Source organism: Halyomorpha halys, unplaced genomic scaffold (assembly GCF_000696795.3).
Source record: "Halyomorpha halys isolate HHAL.00 unplaced genomic scaffold, Hhal_1.1 Scaffold350.1, whole genome shotgun sequence".
NCBI classification, from domain to species: Eukaryota; Metazoa; Arthropoda; class Insecta; order Hemiptera; family Pentatomidae; genus Halyomorpha; species Halyomorpha halys.
The window spans coordinates 604,994-631,199 of NW_027107986.1; the positions used below are offsets into that span (position 1 = coordinate 604,994).

Genomic DNA, 26,206 nt, shown 5'->3' on the forward strand with positions numbered 1-26,206 from the left:
AGTAAGTCACCAATCCAGCCAATTAATCCTTCCTAATTGAACATGCATTGCCGAGGCATTCTGATGTAGACTACCTCACATTGGAGTCAGAACTAATTAATTATACTCAACCACCTCGACAGGTGAATAGATAGGATGAGACTTACGGGTGCCAGCCGTAAGTTCTCTAAGAACAGTAACCTCGTCCTACAGGGTACTATTTCTATAGGTACGAAGGAGAAATACAAGCCCGGAGAGTAACCAGCCACCATGTCCTGCAGGCAGGTAACTTCGCCCTATCGGGTGCTATTCCTGTAGATGCGAAAGGGTATGTAAGCCTGGAGGATAATCAGCCACCGGGTCCTACGAAAGCATAAAAGGTAGAGGAAGGAAGAGAAATCTAGAGAAGGCTGAGAAATAAAAGGCAATGTACATTTCCAAAAATATAGAACTAGAATGTACTTATCCACTATGTAAATTGTTATCTTCTGCCTCCTAAGGAAGTGTTTATCGTTCTTGAACGCGAGGATGGTGGACACAATGTTTTTATTGTTCTTACTGTTTTATTAGTTACGATTAAGTAACACAAAACGTTCTTACTGTAGTGAGAATAAACAACACACACGCAAGGTTGATGGTAACCTACCGACTACTGTTACAAAACCGTTGCAATCAGTATATGGTTATACTGCAATAGCTGGCCAGAGGAGCTACGTGTATATAATAAAAAATTAATTTTTACATCTCACTTTAACACTTGTGAAGCGAGAATTCACACCGAGATCATTTAATGTTGGCATAGTTAAGTCTCTGGGCAATTAAACGCGTTCAAGAGGTACTGCGTGTAAGACGCTAGCTTTCAGTGGATCAGCAGATTCTATTGGAATCTTAATTCAAATGATACATTTATATATATATTACAATGTTTTACATAGTTGTTACATATTACAATCAAGGGTTTTACAATGAATAGTACAAATATTAATATACGGCATTTGATTGTCGCCATAGCGGTTTTGGTGGCTGTACTAGTTACAGTCTAGACCAGCATGTAGACTGTAACTATATAGCAGGTAGTGTTGCTACAATAGTATAACAATATATATAAAAAAAAATAAACAGTAAAATATAAGGACAATAAACATCCTAGAAGTTGAGTGTCCGTAAAAAGATTATCCTAACCCAGCCAACAATTTCAGCTAGCAAGAGGTTTTTTCTAAGAGATTTGTTAGAAAAAGGTATGGAAAACACGACTGAAATAAAAAAGATGAAAATTAATAATAAGCAAAAACAAATAGGACAGAAATAATAGGGGTCGATAAAGAATTAATCTAAAGTAATCCGAAAGGTAGAGGTGAAAATTTTTAACGAAAATGACACATATATTAATCAGAAAATTCTTGGATCGTCACTGAGAAGAATGGTTGTAGAACTTGGAGTAGGTCATGTCAGTCAGAGATGTAAGTGTAGGAGATAGACAAGGCCGCAAAAAATGGTAAAACATAACAGGAACGAAAAACGACTGGATGTTAGCTAAAATCATTAAATGAAAACATATTTTTGTTTTTCCAACTATTTTTAATTTTACCTTTACTTATTTCATTTTGCAGTATAAAAAGAACATTTTTATTTTTTTTTATAATAAATATTTTATAAAAATGTAATTATTGAAATTTACAACTGTATTAAATAATTATACAACTAGTAAGTGTGATGTGAGTTATATTATAGCCTTTTGGAGAATCTACTCATTGGTATATTTCTTGAGTAGAAAATCACTAAGCCATCTTATTTTCAGACACATAGGAGGATTATCGAGTATTGAAGAGAAAGGAAAGTTAGAAACAAGTGAATTTGGGTGGTTTGGGCGTTTATCATAGAAGTATACATATCTGGCTCTGGCCAAATCAGCAACTTATGGAAAATCGAGGTCCTTATTTTCATGATAAGATATACATATTTTATTGGTGACTAAGTAAGAAGCATTCAGGATTTTATGAAGGATTAATAAATATTTTCGATAAGAAATTGGACATATTTATTCATTGAGCCTGAGCTATTTATTTGAAAATAATATATAGGGTATTATTTGAAGGTGATATATAGGAAAGTATACGTAGGAAAGAATAGTTGCCAAAGAGGAAGTAAAGGAATTTCATATATCTAATTCTAGAAAGAAAAAAATAAACTTTTTTTTTCAATTTACGCAAATTTCGTAAAACTTAAGATGTTATAGATGTAGAATATTATAGGTACTTAATGTTTTATCGTCATGACCTTAACACACTTTGACATTACCTCATAGTATGTTAAAACAATTCTGAAACCTACGTTGGTTAAACGAGTCAAATTAGTAGCCTTCACTGTGCCTTAAAAGTCGTGATTAACCAGATTATATTTTTATAAGGTAGAAAGTTGTTTTTTTTTATTAATTATTATTATTTATTGCGTGTTTAATTTATTTTATGTTTAGCTTATTGTTCAATCTTCACATTTTTTCGAAAACTCATTGTTTTGTATTACTAGGTAAAACTCAAACTCTTATCATCCCATTACTTACATTTTTAATTTAAACCTTTCCATTTACTGTACTTAACATATTTTATTCTGGTTTTATGCTTCTTTATGTTTAAAGCTTACTTTTGCTTCCAGATATATAGTTTCCAGATGTTCAAAGTCACTGGAGTGTATGTAAAATTTAAGTCTGTGTTTTGTGGCTAACAGTATTTATTTACTATGTTATACTTCGTGTTTGTTTCAACTAAAATTAGTAATACTTGTGTATAGCATGTATATAATCTGTTTACACTTTTTTTGTTCATATTTGTTTAGTTCCTAAATATCTTAATTCAGTTACATTTTTTTTATTATACTTCAACCTGTCTTAATCAGTTATGATGTATGATTACTTGTGTAGATACAAATTGTAACTGGTTGCGGTGATAATGTGGTCATTTTTTCCGGATTTTTAGACACTGAAACAAGCAATTAGTAAATATCTTTGTAATGTTTAGGATATATTGATTATAAATTTATATAATGCATTAATTATTTTTCAGATCATCAGCATTTTATGAGTACTGTTGTACATCTTGGTAATGCTGGAGGGAGCATTTCTTGTGGATATAATATGTATTTTAATATAAATATTTTTAATAATTTTTCCATTGAATTTTTATATCTTCTCAACCTTTTTTTTTTTTTTTTATGTTTTTGAATGAACAGTTTTTACCATGATCTCATTTTTCTATGATTTTATCTTAAATTATTATTGATTCTTTAAGTAAGTGCGTATTAATTTCAGCATAGTTATTTACGTGTTTAAGTTGATTTCCACAGTTAGTGAATTCAATGGCATTTGAAGGTATAATATATTTAATTTTTGATATTTAATATCTTGAATATCATACTTACTCCGCTTTGAACTTTTACGTAGTTTAATATGATTATAATGAGTTGTGAACCATGTAGATTAGGTTGAGAATTCATTTCTTTGTTTAAATTTGGTACATTTATAATATTTTAATTAACAATTTTCATGGAAAAAATAATTAATAGTTACTTCATTAACATCGTAACTCTAAGTTTAGTAATACACAAAGCTTAGTCAGTTTCTTTTGGTGATTGTTCTGTCTTTATTCTAGTTCTATTTAGCATACAGCTGGTAGACCTTTTATGTCAAGTGCTTTCATTCTGAAAGGGATCAAAAGAATGATTTTGTGGTCATAAAACTTGATATAACTCAAACAGAATCATTTAGTTTCACAAATTTATGATAAGCTGTCTTTTGTTTTATTACATTTGAAAACAAAAGATAAATAATTGTTTAGATCGCAGAGAAGTTTTTTCAAATTCCAAACTGGAAATTAGGCAATTAAAACCATGGATATAAGGAATTCAATTACTTGCATTAGTAATCCATAAATCAGTTTAATTTAAGTCAACTTATAACCGACCTCATTTCCTACAAATTCATTTATTTCAGCAAACCAATTTCAGTAAGTCTTTTTTTAAAAACTAATTCGATCTACTAATTTTCCTATAAATAATATTTTAATATTAATTAATTGCTGATTTGTTACTTCATTTATTAAAAACATCTGGAAATATTGGGAAAAAAACATCAAATAAGCTCACAAATTATTGTGTTCTGTTATCAAATTTTATGAGATTTTCATTTATTCAATTTGAATCAATCTCATTATTCTATGTTACTCTTCAGGGTTGCCTACTTAAATGAACTATTTGATAGTCCCTTCATTATATTAAATTTTAGATGGTCCGAAGGAAGAGCTGAAGTTAATGAAGAATTAATTAACCAATTTATATGCCAAACAGTACAGACCACTGTATCAGAGTTTTTATTTGAAATTGTCCTGTTTTCTTGTTGTTTGAAATTGTAAAGGTCTAATGTAGTTAGTTTTATTTATTTTTATAAAGGAGGACCTATTATTTCATACTGGTACCTCTGTTCAATGAGATTATATTGACATCTGTTAGTTGTTAAAATCTTTGCTTAACCTCTGTTGCTTTGATAAAAATACCCTGTAATTAAATTGTTAGCTCTATTCATGTCTAAAATTTAAGTGGGAAATAAAGTTTTTTCTGTTGTTGAATCACCCACCATATTTATTGTATCTAATTCTTAATTAAGTTTTGTTGAATTGAGTGTCGATATCAATGTGTTAAAAGGCAGAGTAAAAATCTTCGGTTTTGAATTTCTATAGCATTAGTAAATAAATTTTGTTTTTAATTGTTGCTTTCTTGTATCTATTTCCTGCTAACCTATATTTATATTATATTTCTACTGTGACTACCTGTTACTCTAAAGCTATTAGTCAATCTAAATTTGTTAATTGTTGCTAAAATATATTTTTTCAAGTTCTGTTGTTTTAATATTTATTATATGATGAACCTATCTCAAATATTAATAATTTCATTGTTTATACCTTCTTTTGAATGTTGTACTATTTGTTGTTATATATTCCATTAATCTAATTTTTACAAAATTAAAAATCGAAGTATTGAAGCATGATTTGTTTGTAGATATGTAGAGCTGTTTAGTTTTTAACATAATATGTCAATGCATTTCATTTTGTTTGTAATATATAGGATCTTATAATTATTTTGAAAATTCAATCCTTTTTATATTACTTTTATAGGTTTACTGGTTTTACTTCTCAGCCAACTCGGAATTCATCATTTTTGTATGTAAGTGAATAAATAAGTTATTAGATTTTTTCTAGTAATTAGTTGTGTTTTATCTATTTTACTTCATGTTTTTTCTTTTATCCTTAACAATTTTCTAGTTTTGATTTTCACTGAACTTAGTTAAAAATATTATAATAGTATCAATACAATATTGTCTTAATAGACAATAATTCATATTTGTGCATTTTTTATAGTATTTTAAGAACTATGAAAAATATCGTAAGCATATAATATGGTCTTATGAATGTTCAGAAAAGGTTAAGACCAATTGTACTAAGTTAATTACTCTGGTAACAAGCAGTGTGAAAAACTTTAACTCAACTTTCTTTGAATAGTTTGTGGAATATTTTTCAGCTGTTTTTATTATCACATATTACAATTAATCAAAATTAAGGAAAGTTATTAATTGTGATAAATATGTTCATTCATACCATCTTTACTAGTAAATATAATGATTATATTAAAATAAATAAAGCATCTTAAATAAAGCTATACTTGTGTTACAATTTAGCATATTATCAATTAAATATTTTTTAATTATATCAAAAGGTAAAGCTAGATTTGTGTACCAATATTTATACTCAGGGGTAACTCAGAACCATTTTGTCCTCTAATGTGGAAGGGAAATCAGAATTCAAGAAGATCCTAGCACTTCCCTCTCAACCGAATCTCTGGCATTGAAAGCTAGTGGTGAATATGTAAGAACACTATAACCCCAGACACTCAGGACTGCCATTATCAGAAATCCACCATATATATTTGCTGTCGGTTGCAGGTCCACCAGAATTTCAACCTATAGCGATTAGTAGGACTTGAACAGAATTGTATTAAAGGATTAAATTGATGAGTAAGGTTCTAATAAAATTTTTACAAAATAATGTCTGAAGCAAAAGGAATATTTGACCATGATGTAGGGTATCGTTTGTTACATATTACTGAATCTTGGCCATTGTTCAGAGGATTTGGTTAACTCAGTTACATTAACAAATAACAGTAAAACTTTGGCAATCCAACAGCCTGATTTTGGTGTAGAATATTTCTTACCTAGTTTATTAAAAAGTTTCGAATATTCAATAAAGTGGTTGACATTAGTGAATTTAGGATAATGTGGTCAATACTATCTGTGCTAGTGAAACTGGCCCTAACAATGGGAAGTATTTGATGTTCCAAAATTTAGCTGTCCTGTACAGTTCAAGCCCATAGGCGTAGACAGGTTTTCAGAATAGTCTTGTTAATTAGAAGTTTGTTACCAAAATTGAAAGGTGATACATTCATAGTAGTTTTATTTCTAAGAGGAAGTCAAGCAGTTTAGTGCTAAATTGGATGGGTAAATAGAATCTGTAGTGGAGGGTGAAAGTTAATGCATTATTTTCTGTAGTATGAAGATGTTAGAGAAAGAGCTGATGCTGGAATATTTTTATAAGGTAACAAGTGCCTTCTTTAATTGGCTTGCTTTGGAAATGCTGAAATGTATAAAGTAATCAAAGAAACATGCCTGACAGTAAATTATAAAAATCAGAATGAACCCTTGTCTTTATATGTTGTTTCTGATTCTGTTTAAAAATCTTATCAGAATGGGTTTAGATGCAGACTGTCGGATTTACAGAATCTGATATTTCCAATTCTTTTTTGAATTTTTATAAAGTCGGGGTCGGGGGTCCTATTTTCTGATCCCCCCCCCTTGCTACGGACACCGGAAGACTCCATAGACGCCGCGACTGCAATACCGCCCCAGCCTATGCACCATGCAAGCTAGGACCTGACCTGCCCCTACCATCACGCCAGAGTCCAGGACACGCTGGCCAGCCACTGAGGAAGAAACACGTCTTTCTGACACCAAGCCAAGATACATGGTTTCACTATTTTCGCTGAACCTGGACGAGGGAAGTGAAGAAGACGTGACCGCGGCGGCGAAGATACCACACACGTAATACATTAGACCCCATGATTTGCTCTTATGTCAAATAATCAAATAATAATTTAAACTAATGCCTACTAACTCGATTGCCCCCTCAGGGATTTTACTTGATTTATTTAAATATACGCATGTTCATTAATAACCAGAAAGGTCTCACAATTTTCAGCCCTCTTTGTTCCACACTAATTAAATACAATTTAAAAATACACTCGGAATACCTGAAGTAAGACACGACCAGGTCCCGATGTTTATATTTTGGTGCAATCCGTGTGAGGATCAAATTCAGGACTTTAAGATTATGAGACTTATAGAATAGTTATTGAGGAAAACTAATTAAAATATATATATAAATTGTGAGACATTTCGCCTACTTCTCTAAGGGCTCATTTTAATTATCATTAATTACTACTGAACGGTAATATTATTATGTCTATGTTTGTTAGTCTGAGAGTAGGTTTAAAGAGACGTGTGAGGCCAGTTATCATTGCAGCCGTTCTAATCCTATTTGTGTATACACTATGTGCCACTTAAGGCATTCAAAGTACTAGTTAATATGTCTAGTGAACCATACCTTATTTATGTTCATATCACTGCTGACGAAAATAATTGGTTAAAGCGCTAAATTTCAAATTTAAATACCCACGCATCATTATAATAAATTAAACTTTAATGGATTACGGCTAAAATATTTATATAATACGTGGAAATAAGAAAACAAATATAACTAGTATATGTGGTTTATCTATTTATTGAATTTAAAAATTTGTTTAAAAAATAATAATTTATTATTTATGTTGTGTGCATGCGTGTATGTTTGAATGTGTATTTATTCCTGTGTGAGTGTTTATTAATATTTTCTTGTGGTTTCTAAGATTTGGTATTTTATGATATTTATTATTGTAAAATCACTTAATATAGTATTATTATTTATTAATCATACGTAATTTATTAAATTTAGCATGATTAAAATATTCTGTTGGACTTGTCAATTTGTATAATAACTGTATTGTATGTAATACAGTATCTGTATAAACAAACAACTCACTGCATTATTGTTTGTTTAAATTATTTATATTAATAATCATATTATTTATTTTTTCGATATCTATTAATAGCGTATTTTACGAATATTTCGATATTTACTCGACCTTATCATAATAAAAATAAAATTTAAAAAATCAAATTTTTCACTTTTAATCGTATATCGTTAAATCGTGTCTTTATATATTTTAAATCGTTGACTAACTTAAAATGGGTGCAAATGACCAGTCGGATGCCGATCTCGATAGGTTTCGTTCCCTGGAGCGTAAGCTCCGACACATTAGGCAGAAACTTCTCATGTTATGGTCACCCTGCGCCATGGCGGTGACAGACGTTGACGAATTTATAGATTTTGAGGTTAATTATGATAGAGAGCTCTGAGCCGAACACAAGAAAATTTGGGACGAGCTGGATTTCGCGTACGCGTCGGAGGGGGCTTCTGCGATACCACCCGATTGGGAGACGGGATATGACACGATCCGTAGCTGCGTCAGGTCGAGGTGCGGTATCGCAAGCTCAAAGCTCAACCCAACGCAGTTCCGCTGTTCAAGAGGCAAAACCGGGATTTGCCGCTCCGACGTATCCCTCCCAACTGCCCAACATTGATATACCGGTTTTCGACGGTGATCAGTCTGCCTGGACGCGTTTCTGAGATACGTTCATGATAATTCATATTTAGCTCCCGTGAACAAACTGCATTATGGAAAAAATGTTCTTATCAGGTGATCCCGCGTCTGTATTGGCGGGATTTTCTTTTGGTTCGAGCTCTTACTAGATGGCCTGGAACTCACTGGTACGCGAGTATGATAACCCGCGCGTTCTCGCATCAAGAAGCCTGCAAAGGATCTTGAATTACAAATGCCCCACATCTAGCGAAGAACACGCGAAATACGCGTCATAGTTGGCTGGGGTAGGTGAAGGGCTCGAGTCGTTTCAGGCTTTGGCTTTAGAGGACGAAGCGGATGTCATCCTGTCCACACTGCCTTTCCGAGCATTGGAATCCCTCACCAGACGGCACTTCGAGCTTGCCCATGCAAACAGTGACTTCCCCACCGTCGATGAACTGACGGCATTCGTAAGACAGAGAATGATGCTGTTGGAATTAACAACTTTTGCTGCGCCAAGCATCACAGCACGCTGCACGAGGAAGATTCAACCGGTTCTCACGCTAACGGAAGTTCGTCGAAGTCGGGCGATTTCGTGGGCCATACGCGCGCCACTACCAGCCCTTGTTCGGAGGCATTCATTGCCACGGCATGCGCCATATTATGTGCCTCGAAAAATTCCGCGTCGACACGTCTGGTGCTCGACTCCAGAGTCAGTACACATTCATCTCTGCCGAACTCGCAGCGGGGATTGGTGGTCAATTCGAGGGTTGGCCATTTGACGGTAGTATCGCCGGCATGGGAGGTGCTCCAATCGAAAATATTAAGGGTTGGAAGGGTTTAGATTTCGTTCTACCCTCGACGACATCACAAACTTCAAAGTCCTGGCCGTCGTAGTTGAGTGGATAACGTCCAGTTCCTTAGAGGTTGTTAAGGGAAGGGATTTATCACACCACGTCTTGGCCGACCCTTCTATCGCCTTGTTCCTAGGCGTTGACCTATACTCCCGCCTGGTTACCGGAGCTCCCTCCAAAGCCTTTGGGGATGGTCATCTGTACCGTGCTTGGCAAAGTCGTGATGGGGACTTACTACTGGCCTCACGCTCCTCCTACAGGATGATGCAGTCATCTCAGAGGTGCTTAAGACCTTTTGGGAACTGGAGGAACAGGCCCTGCTGATCGTAAACACCCTGAGAAAATATTCACGCAAACGCACACTCGCATCGCTGATTGCAGATATGTCGTGAGGCTGCCTAAAAAGGATTACTCGGTTGAGCCCGAACCCAACCGCTCGATAGCACTGCGTAGGCTCTACTCCCTTGAAGACAAATTCAGACGAGACTCGGCTTAAGAGCAGTATGCACAATTCATGGCGAAACACGAGCAACTCGGCCAAATGTCCGTCTTGCGCACCCACAAGTTGGCAAGTTAAGCCACAGGGGGACGAAATTGCGAGTGGTGTTCGATCAAACAGTGTAGGAGCAGTGAGCCTCAACGACATTCTCATGTCTAGTCCCAAGCTTCATCAGGACCTTAGTGACATCCTGATTTGATTTAGATCTTGTCCCATCGCACTGACAGGAGACTTGGTCAAGATGTACCGCCAGATCCTGGTGTACCCCGAAGACCGGAAGTTACAGGATATATTTTGGCGAGCTGATCCATCCTAACCGGTTTTTGAATATCAGCTTAACACTAACTTATGGCATCAACACCAGTGCCTATCAACCCATTCGTACGGTTCAACAGCTACGGGAAGACGAGGGCCCATGCTTCCCTCTAGCAGCCGCACGGCTCGTAAACTCCATTTATGTTGACGATTTCATTTCTGGCACAAACTCCATCGAAGAGGCACGCTTGCTCAAGACACAGCTAATTACACAGGTTTATTTAAGCGTGGGGGCTTCGAGATAAGCAAATGGTCATCTAATGCAAACGAGCTTCTGTCACACCCGGACGATTCGCAACCTTCTTATTCGATTCCACAGGATGACAGCCTTTTCATCAAGATCCTGGGCCTCGTCTGGTGTCCCAATGACGATTACTCCTTTTCGGTCGAGGAACTGGTGCGCTCGGCGACAAAACGCGTCATTTTGTTTCATATCGCACGAATATTCAATCCCCTCAGGTTTTTGTCTCCCATAATTTTCTACACCAAAACTCTCCTCCAGGAGATGTGGCGTCAGGGCCTGGATTGGGATGTGACTCTACCCGAGAGTTTACAGGAAAAGTGGATTTCCTTGACTGATCGATGGTCCTCTCTGAGCCATGTGAGAATACCAAATATGTCTTCACTACACACTCGCGTTCACAACTGATAGGGTTCTCGGACACCTCATCTAAGAGTTACGCCGTTGCAGTCTACAGTCGGGTGTTAACGCCGGAAGGGATTATTCACTCCTGTAAAGTCGAAATCTAAGGTAGCGCCGACCAAGTTCAAATCTATACCTGAACTAGAGCTTTGTGGTTTTCGAGGCGAATAGGGTTTCGGCTATTCTCAAGGCGTCACGAGTTGATCAATGGCGATTCGAGAGGTCCGAGGCTAATCTCGCCGACATTGCCTCACGAGGATGTCCTGCCGAGCTTCTGGATTCTGGTTTCACGGGTACCCTTAGTTAAGGGAGGAAACTCTTCCCCTATTTGGACTGAGCCAGCAGGATCAGGAGGCCAATGATTCAGGGATGTTCCTCCTTTCTCACGCAGCCCCAGAAATCTATGATGATACGTGGCTCGGTTCTCGTCGTTCCAATGTTTAATGTGAGTCACGGCGCTCATCCTTCAACTCACCGAACATGCCAGGTCTCGATCTAGTCCTTTAACCGGCCGGCCCCATTCCAGCAAAGAAATATTCTCGAGCGCTATTGGCCTGCGTCCGTCTTGCATAGCGCACTTCTTTGCCTCCCAAATTACACTCGTCTTCAGTGCCCTAGGAATACCGTCAAACTAATTCCATTTGCTGATGAGGTTGGGCTTGTCAGGGTGAGTGGTAGGATCCGCACCACCGAGGCATCTCAAGACCAGAAACATCCCCTGTTGCTTCCTTATGATCATCATCTTACACGCCTCGTCATCGACGACATACATGTCAGACACTTTCATGCTGATCCAACTTCGATGTTCTCTTTATTAAGGAGCCAATTCTGGGTACCAAGAGCGCTGAAAGTTATAATGAACAGGACGTATCGATGCACGCACAAAAGAGCCTAGCCGAAAACCCCTCTCATGGGTGACTTCCCGGGTTCGAGCTTCATCGACCTTTTCTGCAGGTTGGCATGGATTACGCGGGTCCTCTAATGATAAAGGTGTCCCCACGCCGCCGGAAGGCAGCTATCGCCAAGGCCTATGTTTGTATATTCGAGTGCATGGCCACCAAAGCCATCCACTTAAAATTAGTTTCATCCCTGACCACTGATGCTTTCCTCGCCGCTTTGGACCATTTGAGAGGCAATGCTGCCTGGTGGGTGAAGTATTTCTCTCCAAAAAATGTGGAATGCCGGTTTATCCTGCCCCACGCTCCTAACTTCGGTGGATTGTGGGAGGCCGGGGTTAAGTCTGTGAAGACCCTACTTACGAGTGTGGTGGGCGGACTGCCCCTGACCTTCGAAGAGCTCAGCACTGTGCGAATAAGCATTCTCCAGTTTACGACTTTGCATCTCAATTGTATTTGATCTAGGGCTACTAAACTTTCGTTTGTACATCTTTGTTATCGCTTACTTCTTGTTGTTTTATGCATGCATTTTGATTCTAGACTTTAATTTGTGTTCGTTTGACTTCCCATTACATATTGTATATCATACATGATTCGTTTTATTTTAAAGTTATCATTATTGTTGCCTGCGGGCTTTCTCATCTGGAGTCGGATTAAGGTAATTTGTCTCTTATTGCACAACAGACTGCGCCTTCCCCGTCTCTTTGCTTCTCTATATTTCATACCATTTCCAATTTGTAAATCCAGCTGAGTCAAATTTAGGTGGGCGGTATGTCGGATTTACAGAACCCGATATTTTCAGTTCTTTTCTGAATTTGTATAAAGTCAGGGTCTGGGGTCTCATTTTTTGATGCCCCCTCAGGGAAGAGGAAGTCAAGCAGTTTAGTGCTAAAATGGATGGGTAAATAGAATCTGTAGTGGAGGGTAAAAGTTCATGCATTATTTTCTGTAGTATGAAGATGTTGCTAGAGAAAGAGTCAGAGGATTTCTCGAGCTGGTAAGAACATTGTGGCAAGAGGGTTGATACACCAGATAAACAAGGAATTTCTACATCTGATGTTTGCATTGAAAAATTCAAAAAAGTGTTTCAGTATCCTCTTTTAAATTTTTCAATGCGATTATCATTTGGACCATTTATATTGCATAATGATGGCAATCTGCTGTTCAAAGGCAAAGAAGATCATATATCGCCTAAGAAAGTTGGGTATAAGTGATACTGTAGCTTCTGTTGCAGCCATAAGTAATAAGCCAGCTGTCTTGTAGCTGAGCACAGGAAGGACACAGTGTAGTTATGAAAGTGCTGCTAGATCCTGGGCCTGTAGTGGGTATAAAAAAGGTCAGGACCAGTGAACAGTGTTATATTGTGAATTACAAAGCATTGTAAATCAGTATATATTCTGCTCAGTTTGTTGTAATATATCAGTATATACTGATATATTACAACAATATATGTATTATAAGTATTTTTGTGAAATTTATATTAAGCTTCTAAAGTTTACCATTGTGTTTTAATTAGTTCTTTAATATTGTTTCGGAAAATATTTGATCAATACATTCATTCTTTAAAAATTTCTTGATTGTATTCTGTTATTCATCTTGTATAACAGTAAAGCCTAAATCATTTTATTTCCCAATAATTATTTCAATCTATTCTTAATCTTTTTTTGTGAATTTGATTCTGTATAACTGTAATCTCTTTCAAATGTATTGTTTAGTTACATATATATTTTAGAATTTCACTTTCTCCACAAGAATATTTTTGGTACTAGTTATTTTTTATGATTTCAATTTTCTGATTACTATTTCATACTGGATTCTTCTATTAACATATCTACAGTATAATTTATGAAAAAAGGAGAATTAGTTATTTTCAGTACTACAATAAAAATGTTCTTTGAACTTATTAAATATAGATACAAGACAAGCAGGATACTGGGATATTCTGGGTTTGTTTTCCAGTTCCATTCATTCTGTGAATGGAAATATTTGTGTATTATTTTAATGGCTTTATACATATCTCTTACTTTTTTTTTTAATTCTATGGTTTGCTTATATTTCTTTTTTTTTTAGGAAGGTTCATTCTTTAGGCATTGCAAATAAGTAGCATGTTACCATAGGGATTATTTAGGACTCAGGTGTAGTGTGTCTTTTCTTTGACTCTCGACATCTGTGGTTTAACTGCTTTCAAACCTGCTGTTTCATAAACTGAATTTGAATATGAATATGGATTTTAAGAAACTTTCATTATTATGGTTGTTAGATTGATATTTAGATGATTTAAACATTAAGAATTGAGCTCTTGTGCTGAGAACTTTAGATGAAAGTCATTTCAGTTCAACATTCATAAGTAAAAACGTTTTTAATTGAATTTTATGTTATACATTATCATTAATTGATATTGAGCTTAACATTTCTGTTATAAATAAAGCTTAAAGTGTAGTTATAAATAAATATTTATGTACTTATAGTTTTACATATACATTTCATACAAAAATAATTCATTGGAATGCATGTGTTCAATATTTGCATAATTTTATGCTATATAACTTAATATATTGTTAACTGTAATTTTGTTTGATTTTATATAAATCAATTATTTGTAACACTAATATATTATTTCTCAGCAATCTCTGGTTCCTAAAATTTCTATTCTCTTAGTATATCTTATGTAAAGTCGCACAGAATATGTTGCAGATAACTACTCACCAAGATATCTCAATTCACTTATGTATATATAAATTATTTCCTATTCTGTATTTATGGTGTTGGTAGAATAGTAGCTTAACGTTGTTAATGAGCTTTGTGTTACTAACTCTTCACTTATTAATGTACTACTTTGATGTACTTAAAAGATAGTCTGCAAGCTTTAATTTTGTCTATTTTTTTTATTTTTCTTCTTGTGCCCTCTTTTTAATTGAAGGAAAAATATATGAATGCTATTTTCAAATTAAATAATCATCATAAATTGTTTCAATAGATATTCTTAATTTTGCTCATTGATCTCTTTGATGAAATGTTCATTCTGAAATCAATTTAAATACTGATCTTTGATGTGGTACTTTGTGGGTTCATTTGTTCACAAGCTATGCTCTGGTCTCATTTTAATAAAGAAATGTTTACTTTATGTATAAGTTTTTATTTTTAAATTGAATTTATGATTTTTAAAAAATGTTTATTGTATATGCCTATATGTATTCGTTTCATTTTATGTAGACTAATTTTCATTACTGCGTAGGAAAGTGTCTCACTGAGTGCAGAGGTGGGTTTTTTATTGGAAAAACTTTTCAAGTTCCTCCTTGTTAAATCTTATTGGAGGACTGATTAAAAATGAGTCTGGCCATTTAGATATGCAGCCTCCAGGCTGTGAAATAGGCCTGAATACTCTGCTCATAGAATGAACTCTTAAAAAATTCTAATCTAGAAATAAACTAGCTCCTCATTTGAGAATCTGGGTTGAGGGAATTCTTTGGACTAGTTCGGATGTTCCAATATCAAAGTCAGCCTAATAAGTTTCAAAACAGTATCAAATATTGATATTTAGGAATTAGCCAAAGATGAAGATCAATATAGATGAAGATGCCTAATAATAATACCTCAAGGATCATTTGATCTGTATCAGGCAATTAAGAAAGTATTTCTTGATCAAACTACTCACTTACTCCGTACTATTATAAATGACTATATAGACATTTAGCAATGAAGCTGATTCTACAGAATAGTCTATGATAAGAAATTAAATTATTTGTTTCATATGAAGAGAATATTTAACTTTTTTTGCCATGTCATTGATGTAAAGTTAATTGGGAAATAGATATTTTATGAAATAATCCGAGTTTGGTGTTTGTAGTGAGTAAATTCTTCTAGTCTGAAACCATATAAGAATTATTTAAAAAAAACATGAATATCTGTTGTAGGTAGTTTAAGATTATTTATAAACTTGTAATAGTGAAACAATCCCATATGTCTCAGAGGTGAGGTGAGATTCCCAATCATGAAATCATATTAACAATTAATTAATTTTAATTATAACACAACTTTTAATTGTAGAAAAAAAAGATATGCCATATATTTCAAATTAATATTGTAATTATTTGATTGATTCCTAATTGGACAATTGTTGCAAGTTGACCTGTATGTTACTATTTTTCTAGTTGCTATATTAAACTAATGATTAATCTGCTTAGGAATTTTTTTTATACAGAATTCAATGTATCTAATTCATTTAGAGTTATAGAATCACATTGATTGAAATAAGTATGTAAAATTTTTGGTCTGGATTAAGAATGCAACTTATAAACAATAGTATGGATATAGATATACTTGAGTGGAAAGTTGTGTATTCTAGATTTAGTCTATGTCTATCTTTATAAATTGAGGTTACATTGGTGGATCTTGGAAGGAGAGTTTTATAAGATAATGTTGTTTGGTCCTTTCGACATTGAACTTGGTGGTTTACCAAACCTTACCATTATTATTTAATATTAGTTTCAAAACTTAGCTTTTTTATTTATTTTATTTTTTTAATTTAGGAACCATATTGAAAGTTCCCTTTAAATTGCTGACTTTGGTATTTCACAATTTTGGTATAACTTTTCATTTGTGTTGTTTAAAACCTAAATTGTATTTTTAATTATGGATGCAATGCTGAATTAAATTTTACATTGCTTGTTTGTTATTATTTTTATGCTTTCCACAAATATTAAATATAAAACAATAAAATATTTATGATGATTTTTGTTTTTGCATATTTTAATTATATTTTAGGCGTATGATATTTTCATTACATACTATTTTAAAATGGTAAAACCATTAGTTATGCACTGGTAGCCCCTCTCCATTATAGACTATACTCAAACTGGCCAATTGATAAGCTACTATGTTATTCTAGGTATCGAATAATTTCTTTATCTCTTGAGCAGGTGGATGTATATTGATGATAAACCTAAAGCTATAAAAATTTCTGACCGTACTGGTATTGTTTTTGGCAAAGGGATTTAGTAAGTAGGCAAATTAGTCTTTATTGCCAACCACTGACTAGTGACCTAGAACAGAGGTGGCCAACCCACAAACTGCCCCGCCTTAAACATAATTCCAGACCATGAGATTCATCACACTTTTACAAAATATAGGGGATTCTATGAAGTCAGTCTCTATAGTAGCAGCAGGAAACAGAGACCACTTTGTGACAGTTACAAATAAATCATAGTGTCAATTATTACTTGTTCAAGAGATAAAAAATCCATAGCTGGTTCCTAGTCAGCTGTAGTTGGAGCGGTAGCGATTATCTTTTTAACATAACATATTCTTTATCGTCCTTACCTTCAAATAATAACTTTCAAAGGAAGTTTAGTTTCTTTGGTGGGACTAGAGTTAACAGAAGAGTTTTCCTCTTAATAATAGCTCAAATGCATTGATAGTAGCCAGGAAACTGTATGGATTGCTGATCAATTGGGGTGGGGTCATCATTACATATTTTAGAGTTTTAATTTTAAAGTTAAGAATATGTGTTCATGTATTATCTTTTTAGCTTCCTTTAGTTCATTAATTTTGATTTCTTTAATTTAATTAAAATTAAGTCCACAAACAATTTTTTTTTCTCCCTTAACAATGAGTGCTTAGCCAATTTTTGAAATAATTTTCTTGAATAGTAGCAATAATAATGGTGTTTTCCAGGTCTGTATGTGAGCGACCAAGTGGAAAGAAATAACCAGATATTTTGAAAGAAAAATCTTATATATTATACATATATAAGAAATGTGACTTTAGTCTTATTGTTGTCATTTTTCATAAGAAATGTTCATTTTTTTTTTCAATTGATGGTTTAAAATGGTTAGTACATTTCAGATGTTCTTTTTAAAGTATGTTTTGTTCTTCCAAAAGGTTTCAAAATAGTACATTCTATTTTTAAAGAAAATATTATATCCGTATTTACAGGTGAGTACTTGAAACGTAGTGCTTTTTTGTGATTAATTTACTTTTACTTATATTTTTGTAATTTATAAAAATAAAAAAGTATTTTTTCATGAAGTAGTTTTATTTTAATTAACATTGAATAATTATTAGTTCTCTATAATCTTATCTAAATAATTTTAATTTAGTTTAGTTACTGCTTATTTGATAAGTTGTGGTAAACATGTGAAATTATTCATTGATTTAAATTATTTTTTAAAAATTTATTTACTAAGAAATTAAAGTACCATTGATTTATTATATATCTTTCTGTTGAAGACAAGTAAGCTATAATAGTACAAATAATAAAGCTGTTCAGTGAGTTATTCCCATTGATTTCCCCTTCTGAATTTGAGCATGCTATACAGAACTCATTTATTAGAGGGATTAACATATCCTCTAATCAAATGATATTATAAGTAATTTTTTTTCTTGTATGTTAGATTATTAACTTGTTTTAAGCTGCTTATATTTATGTATAATTTTATGTTTATTCTTTATTTATTGGCGGTGCCAGTTCGAATCCAGCCTGGGGTGTTGACTTTTTTCATTGAGTGGCGGTCCCACAAAATGAAAAATTTTGACCCCCAACCATGGTTAGGCAGTATAGGACTCCAGTGGGACTCTTGGCCGGAAAAAAATACATTAGACCTTTATATTTTTATTTATCAATTTTTACAACCAACTCTCAATAACTCAGATTGTAAGATATGATAAGAGCAAATGGTTTTGAATTTTGTATAGTTGAAAGTAAAAATTATTACCATTTTTATATTTTGAGTTAGGGTATTTGTTCTCTTGAGAGTGAATCATGCGAGAAGGTTCAGAAGTAACTCTTAGGCATCTGTTCATTTTAGAGATAAATTTTGCTATCTCAACCTTGATTTATTACACACAGTTAATTAACCATCTTTCAATTTATTTAAATAATTTGTGTCTACTATATAAAAAAATTTATTTTATTACACTACCTGAATTCTCAAGTTCTTTATTTTTGTCTAAATTACATCCCCATTACACTCAAGCCTACTCTTAATAAATTTAATTTTTTTATATCTTAATATTCTGGAGATTATATATGCCATAATACTGAATGTATTCCATCAAACTCAAAGAGTTGAATTGTTTCCTTAGTTTCCTGAATTGTTTAGTTTTGGGAAAATTTCCAGCTTCTACTCTTAATAATCATTATCACTAATTTATATTTAGTTCCTAAATTAATTTAATCGCTCTTTCTTTAACATTGGAAATTTAGTGCCTTTTCATTTTTCTTTAAAGGTTATCTTAATTTCCATCATCATATTCCACTGTGTTTTATAAAATTGTGTCAGCATACTGCAAGGGGTGCTAAAATATTTATGCCTTTCTTTTACTGCATTTACTGCTTGATTAATTTTTATTTTTTCATTAACAGTTAAAAAACTGAGTTATCTAGAGTTGACTGTAGTTTATAAAATAAGAAAACATTCTTACAATTAGTGGTAATAACTTTGATGAATTTAATTTTTGAGATCTCTGGTTTTATTTGTTAGTAATTAATTAATTTTTATATATTATTCTAGATCTTTAGTAAGTTAAACTCCTTTACAGTGGTATGTAGTTAGTAATTTTTTTAAATACTTTTCTTCAGTTAAGCAGCATTTTAGATTTATGCTGTTACTAATTTTTGGTTAATGTTAAGTAACCTTGAAGTTTTAACCCATAAAAGATTCATACAGTTCTAGGTGAAGAAGTCAATCCATCAGCATAACTACCTAAGAAGTTAAAATAGATCATTTTATAACTTCCTTAGTATTTTGTTATTTTAGGTACTTCTGGAAGACAGGTCAGTTAATCTACAGGATAACTACCTATTACAATCAGACTCAGAAGGTTGCCATTCATTATTTAAGTCCAAAGCTATTCAGATGATGGACTATGATCCTATAAGTACAATTGAAAAGTCTTCTTAAAAATTTCCTTTTTCTACTTCTGCTCTTTCACTTTTAATCTTTAATTTCTCAATTAACAACATATCGTTTAGTTCCATCATAAATTAATTTATTGATTATTAGATATGCTTTGGTCAATAAATCAACAGATTGAATATATTTATTTTTTTGAGACATTTCCACATCATCAATTACATTTCATAAACTTTCCAGTTCCATCTTTTTAAATGACTTTGAAAGGTCTCATGTATTTTTAGTTCATGAAAAAAAAAAATTGGTTTTAAATTAATTTTTGTGATGAATTCATGTCCATCATGATGAAAATAGCATACTTGTTGGTTTGACTAACCCTTTTTTTCAAGTACATCCATACTGAATGTCAGTGATATTTTTAATTTTCTCCGTGACCTCAAGAAGATAGAGCTAAGAATACATCAAAGCAAAAAAAAAAATCCTTCTTTGAAACATTATTCACAAATTTAGCTTCAGGTTTATTTTTTACTTTATTATTATTCTGTTTTCATGGGATAAATTGCATAGAAACATGAGAACTATTGTGGTCAGTCATTTGTTGAGGGCTCAGGAGTAAATTTATTGGACTATATTCAACCTAGGTATACTTCTTCTCTCTTTGATGTGAATGGTATTAGTTGAGTAATGTGCTAAATAATTTAAGAATCAAATAGATTGCAGGACCCAATATATGTACCATACAGAAGGAGATTCCACTTCTAAGAAGGCTCGGAAGGAATTGTTAAGGAATCATCATTTCATTTTTTAAAAAAAGGGAAAACAAAAATGTTTGTTGTTTGTTTAATTATTTCGCTTTAAGTAATCAAATAAGATTTTTCTATCCTGGCTTTTATACACCTTCATATGTTAATTTGTGATATAAGATCTTTTAAATTCCCTTGTTACTTGACCACACTACTGAGTAATAACTTAGTTTAAAGGTCATTGAATTTCAGATTTTTTTTTTCCCCCTCTTCATATTTTAGGGATTAGAGGAAAAATATAAATTTATAAAATTAAAAAGCTATGAAGTGAAAAATAAAATGTGTTTCTATTTTCTCTAGATTTTTAATTGTTAAAAAAAATAATTTTTATTTTTGCCACTTTTTTTTCTTTATAAATTGCTCTAGTGTAGAAACATTTAAACAACATGGTATTTATTTATTTTAATTTTCAATAAGAAAATAAAATTATTCAATTTCATTTGAAACACTCTGGATAAAAGGGTTAATATTTATTTTCAAATCAATTGTTTCCTTTTAATAAGTTATTATTAGTTACAAATTTTACTTTCCACACTGGAGAAATTTCTCCCAATTAAATCCTAAATGCAAAATACTTTTATAGTTTTTGAAGGACGTTGATGTAATTTTATTAGGAATCAGTAAAAAAAAACTGCTTAGATTTATGTTTTAAAAAATAAAGCATTTCAGTTCTTCAGTGAAAACTTTGATCTAAATTCATGAGTAAACATGTATTGAAGAGTAAGTTTTAAAAATTTACTATGGTAATAATAAAAAAAAATGTTTTATGCTTTTAAGTTGCTATGTTATAATTTTGTTTGCTTCGTATTGTGTCTGGCCTTAGTTTTAAAGAAATAACTGTTATATTTGATCTAGTACTTAAGTACTTTTTATGATCATTCCATTTTGAGAAATTTAATTTTTAATTATATACATTCTTTCCCGTTTCGAACTTCTTTTGTTTTATCTCCTTTTGTTTTATTTGTTAAGTAGGCCTATGCTTATCACTTATAGTGAGAAGACTTGATAAATTGTTGATTCTTTTATAAATTAAATAATATTTATAATAATTATTTTGTAAAATTATTGTGTTATATGTGTTTGTTTAATATATGCACTAATAATTTATTATCATACATATTCTTGAGAAATCCTATGGAAGTAATTTTTTTAATCTGTTTGATATCTTAGTTAATCTTGGTATCTGTTTCAATTTTGTGTTATTCTTATATTTTTCTATTGTTGGAAGATAGTCCAGGGCTCTGTTTCATAATAAAAGCTAATAGTATTAGTTCATAGTACAAGTGTAGAAATTAGTGTGGTAATAATACTAATACTTATTTTTTTAATAATAGGGATGACTATTAGTGATATTACAGGAATTAAAAAATACTAAAGTACAAGTTACTATTGTAGAAGTCTGTGTAATTTAATTAAGATAAATCTAAAAGACTAATAGTATTAGTTTGTACTTTATTATGAAACAGGGCCCTGATGTTAACCAACATTTTGCCCCGGGCTGATCCTAATACAAAAAGTTAAAAACTGGTAAAAGGGCAAAAATTTGGTTAACATTAAATAGTTTTTTGTACTTTTATTGACTCTCTTCCTACAATCTATTTCAATCAGTTAACTATCTTCTTATATTTTTCCTTCACCTCAGAAAAAAACTTTTTATTGCTTTTTTGTTTGTGTTTTGCACAACAATTGATAAATAATCACCTAATACATTAAATATTAACCATTTTTTTAATATGCTTCCTTAAGGCTTGGTTTCTGCATGCTTAAGACTTACACTAAGTTAGCTTTTTTTAAGTGCACATTAGTTGTTTTTTTATATACTTTTAGGTACATATTTTGTGATGAATCAAGCTTTAATTACATTGTTAGTAGGTGGAAGTAGTTTTAAAGGATTACTTACATTTGTTAGATGCATGGTTGGTTATCTTTTTGTATGTGTTTAAAACAAGATTTTAAAAATAAAAAATACAACTAATACCTAATCATAACTTGTGTTTTATAAAACTAAGTTATTTTTGGCTCCATTAATAACATTAGAATTACAAGGCATATTTTATTTTTCTTTCTTCCAAAGTTCTACCTTTAAAACTAAAAGTAGGTACTTGTGATGATGGCCCCTTATGATGGTAGATTTTTTTCGCACTTAATAGATATCACAGCTCAAACCAGAATTTTTTTTTTATTATGTCTTTAGGTTATTGTACAATCTCAGATCTGCAGCAGTGAATTGGGAATTATACACTTGAACCTCATGAATAATATCGTATCAATTAGACTGGGTTTACACAAGTGTGTTATGCCATTACAGGAAAAATTCTGAATGTGTCAACTTCTGGACTAACATAGCAAGATGACAATGAAGCATTTTTAACAAGGATTCCTCATGAAGTATGTGCTTCTGAATCCTTATCGCGTCTCACTCCAGACCACTCAGACCACTGTTCTAAACTACTGAACCGTTTTATACTCTAGAATTATTCATTATAATTGTTCCTACGCAAGTTTTAACTTAAATTAAATTGGTTATAGTACTGTTTACCGTTTAAAAACCTGTATCAGTTAGTTGGATGATAATCAAAACTCGTGTTGTGAAGAACGCAATGCTTTGAGAAAAGCTTCCGGCTCGGAGATTTAAAGAACATATAAGAAAATTATCTATTGTAGGCCGAATCTGGAACATATAACATTAAGAATTTTAAAAGTAGCTCTTCAGAAAAGGGTTCACAATTTAAGTATTTGATTCAGTAGGAAATGGACGATTCCGTATAGTTCCCAAAGCTTTATTCCTGTTAAAGTGAGATATAACAATTCATTTTTTTATTGTATACATGTCTGTGGCAGACTGAAAATATATCAATTGTACCGTTTGTAACGGTCAGGCAGTCAGTAATTGCCAGAGTTGCTAGTTGGCAGTTGCCACCGAGCCTTTGTTTTGTTTTTGTGTTCTTTGTTCTCACTACAGTAAGAACATTTTATTTGTGTCCACGAACCCCACGTTCAACAATTTCTTATATTTAAATAGACCTGTTGATATTAATAAGAGGTTTGGGAATAAATCTTTAGTTAAGAACATTCGTCGGGTAAATGTTAAAATAATCGGTTTTGACAAAGTTTTTTTTATTTCAGTCTTTTATGTTTTTCACTTTTCAAGATCTAAGGTACCAAGGTTGTTATCGACTGGTAAAACTTAAGTATGATTTAAGATAATGGAGGACAAAATGCCGAAGTTTAATGATTCCTCCCATTTTGACGTTATTCTTCATGATTTTTGACTTGTAATTAATGAGTTGGTAATAAAACTTTTTTTAACTCATTTTTTTTTTCGATAACACTCATATTCGGCGAAGTTAGTGAGGATAGGTTATTCACATGAGGTGTATAAACCGTGTAAATAATGATAATTGAGGGACACCAGATGAATTAGAAAAGATGAAATTGGTTTAGATTGGATTTTTTTTTAATGTAGGGATGGATGAATGACGAGAAAGAATATGGAAGGGAGAAATTGGCAGCGTTTGTAAAGCTATCCCGGGTCCCCGAGTTAGTCAAGAGCCAGTTAAACGTAAAAAAAAAAAAACTCGAGTTGTGCGTTCCACGTTCCAATGCTTAGAAGACAAGCTACAATACACGATAGCATTACTTGGTTTTGAAAGGAAAGTGTAGAAATATCAATCGCTGTCTGGGATTATGTAATTCAAATCTTTAATGGTGTAAATTACACAATCATGGTAATGATGTCGTTTTTAAAGAATTGTTTTAAGGATTTGTTATAGCGCAAGATAGAACTAAAATGTTGATTTTTTGATTTGCTAGTAAATTGAAATTGATCTTGACGGATTCTCGCAGTTTTTAAAACTTTAAATTTAAATATAATTTATATTTTTTGTTGTTTCGGTGGATCCCTCAGCTACATATTGCAAACAAATATAATCACATCACTTCCTCAACTCTCCCTTGAGAAAAAAATGACTTTCATTTGCAGGCTAATTACTCATGTCATATAATAAAAACATAATTTCAATACAACTATTCTTTAAAAAAAAAAATACTTCTTATCAAACACATTTATTCTTAATATTGTTGATGTATATAGTAAGGAGGTAATTTTTTTTGTTGTATTTCATGTACATAGACAGTCAGCCTACAAATGAAAGTCATTTTTAAAAAAAAATCAATTGAGGTGGTTTCCTTGATTATGGACTAGAGCCGAAACATTGGAGAATTAAAATAAACTCTTCAGAGTAAAGTAGATCATTTGTAGTTGGTGTTATCATTAATAAAAGATGATGTCATTCATGCTTGTGAATAGAAAAGTACAGAAAACATTTTTCTTATGCAAGTTTTAATATTTTGTTACAGAAATTACTTGGGTAGAATGGTTCGTTTCTTCTTTTTTCTGAACTAAACTAAATTGATTTGAATTTTTTGGTATCGTTTTTATCAAATTGGTGTATCAACATTATGCCTTAAATGTTTTGTTTAGAAATAAGGAGATGACCAGGGCTGCTTTGAGGAAGAAAGAAAAATTACAATCTTCCTTCTTGACCGCAACCTTCATCTCATTTTTACTTAGGCCAATCATGTGTGTGTGTTTAGAAATAGATGTGGAAAGTTAATACAAATTTTATTAATTCTTTAAAATATTATTGATCTTATAAAACATTTTGAGTAGAATTCTTGAGATTTTTTAACATTGGTTAAATCTGAAATAATTTTAAAAATATGATCCATCGTGGTGTCTTGCGGTAGCAGCCACGTAACAAGATAAGCGTTTTTGATTTAATGATTATTTTATCTTTTACTAGGAGCTTTGGTAATTGACAATGAAACAATCAACGGTATTATGTTTGTATTTTTTAAAAAAAATTTTACATGCCCATGAAAGATAAGACAGTTTGCCAGGATCTGAGATAGGACGCTCTGCCGAAAACATGTAGTAACGCTGATGTTACCAAAAGTGCGTCATTCGGCTGTTTACCCAACACTCATTACCCAATGAATCTTTCTTGTCTGGGGGCCTTGTTTTCCACGTCTCTACGTGCGCTCCAGTTTTGGATAAGATAAAAACAAACAATTTAATAACATCGATTTATTTCATCAATAATACATAAATATATAAAATGAAATTATGATGATATGAAAAGATATTAATAATTTGATTTGTATTGGGTAGGTAATTATCAGTCCATGCTGATGATTCGTCGTTTGCGAATAAAATCTACGGTACGTGCTTCGTTAAAATATAGGTGTATCCAGAGAGGGGTTTTTCGCATCGGAAAGAAAAAGTATTAGATGGAATCCGATAAAATTAATACAAGATCCATTTTACACTAATCCTCTCCTCTTCTCCAAAATTAAAAAGAGAAAGAAAAGAAATTTAACCAAGGGAAACAAGTTTACGCTTGCGTAAGCGGAAGTAGTGGACGGAATCTAATATAATGATATGGTTCAACTAGTTACCAATCCACACAATCTCTGAAAATTTCATAAAAATCGGATTAACTCATAATTGGTTATGTTTGAGCAACCAAATTTGTTCCTTCATATCTAAATCGTAAAATACAATCGGCAATTTTTGATTTATATATA

At 32.3% G+C, this 26,206-nt stretch overlaps 1 protein-coding gene across 1 annotated transcript in view; it reads left to right on the forward strand.

Annotated features, from left to right (window-relative positions):
• Positions 1 to 2,291: 2,291 nt before the first annotated feature.
• LOC106681602 (CLN3 lysosomal/endosomal transmembrane protein, battenin) overlaps positions 2,292 to 26,206 on the forward strand; it is a 140,453-nt gene continuing 116,538 nt past the window's right edge. The window contains exons 1-2 of the mRNA XM_067046351.1: positions 2,292 to 2,386; positions 5,142 to 5,190. The gene's annotated coding sequence lies outside the window, so the exon portion shown is untranslated. The remainder of the gene's footprint in view (positions 2,387 to 5,141; positions 5,191 to 26,206) is intronic.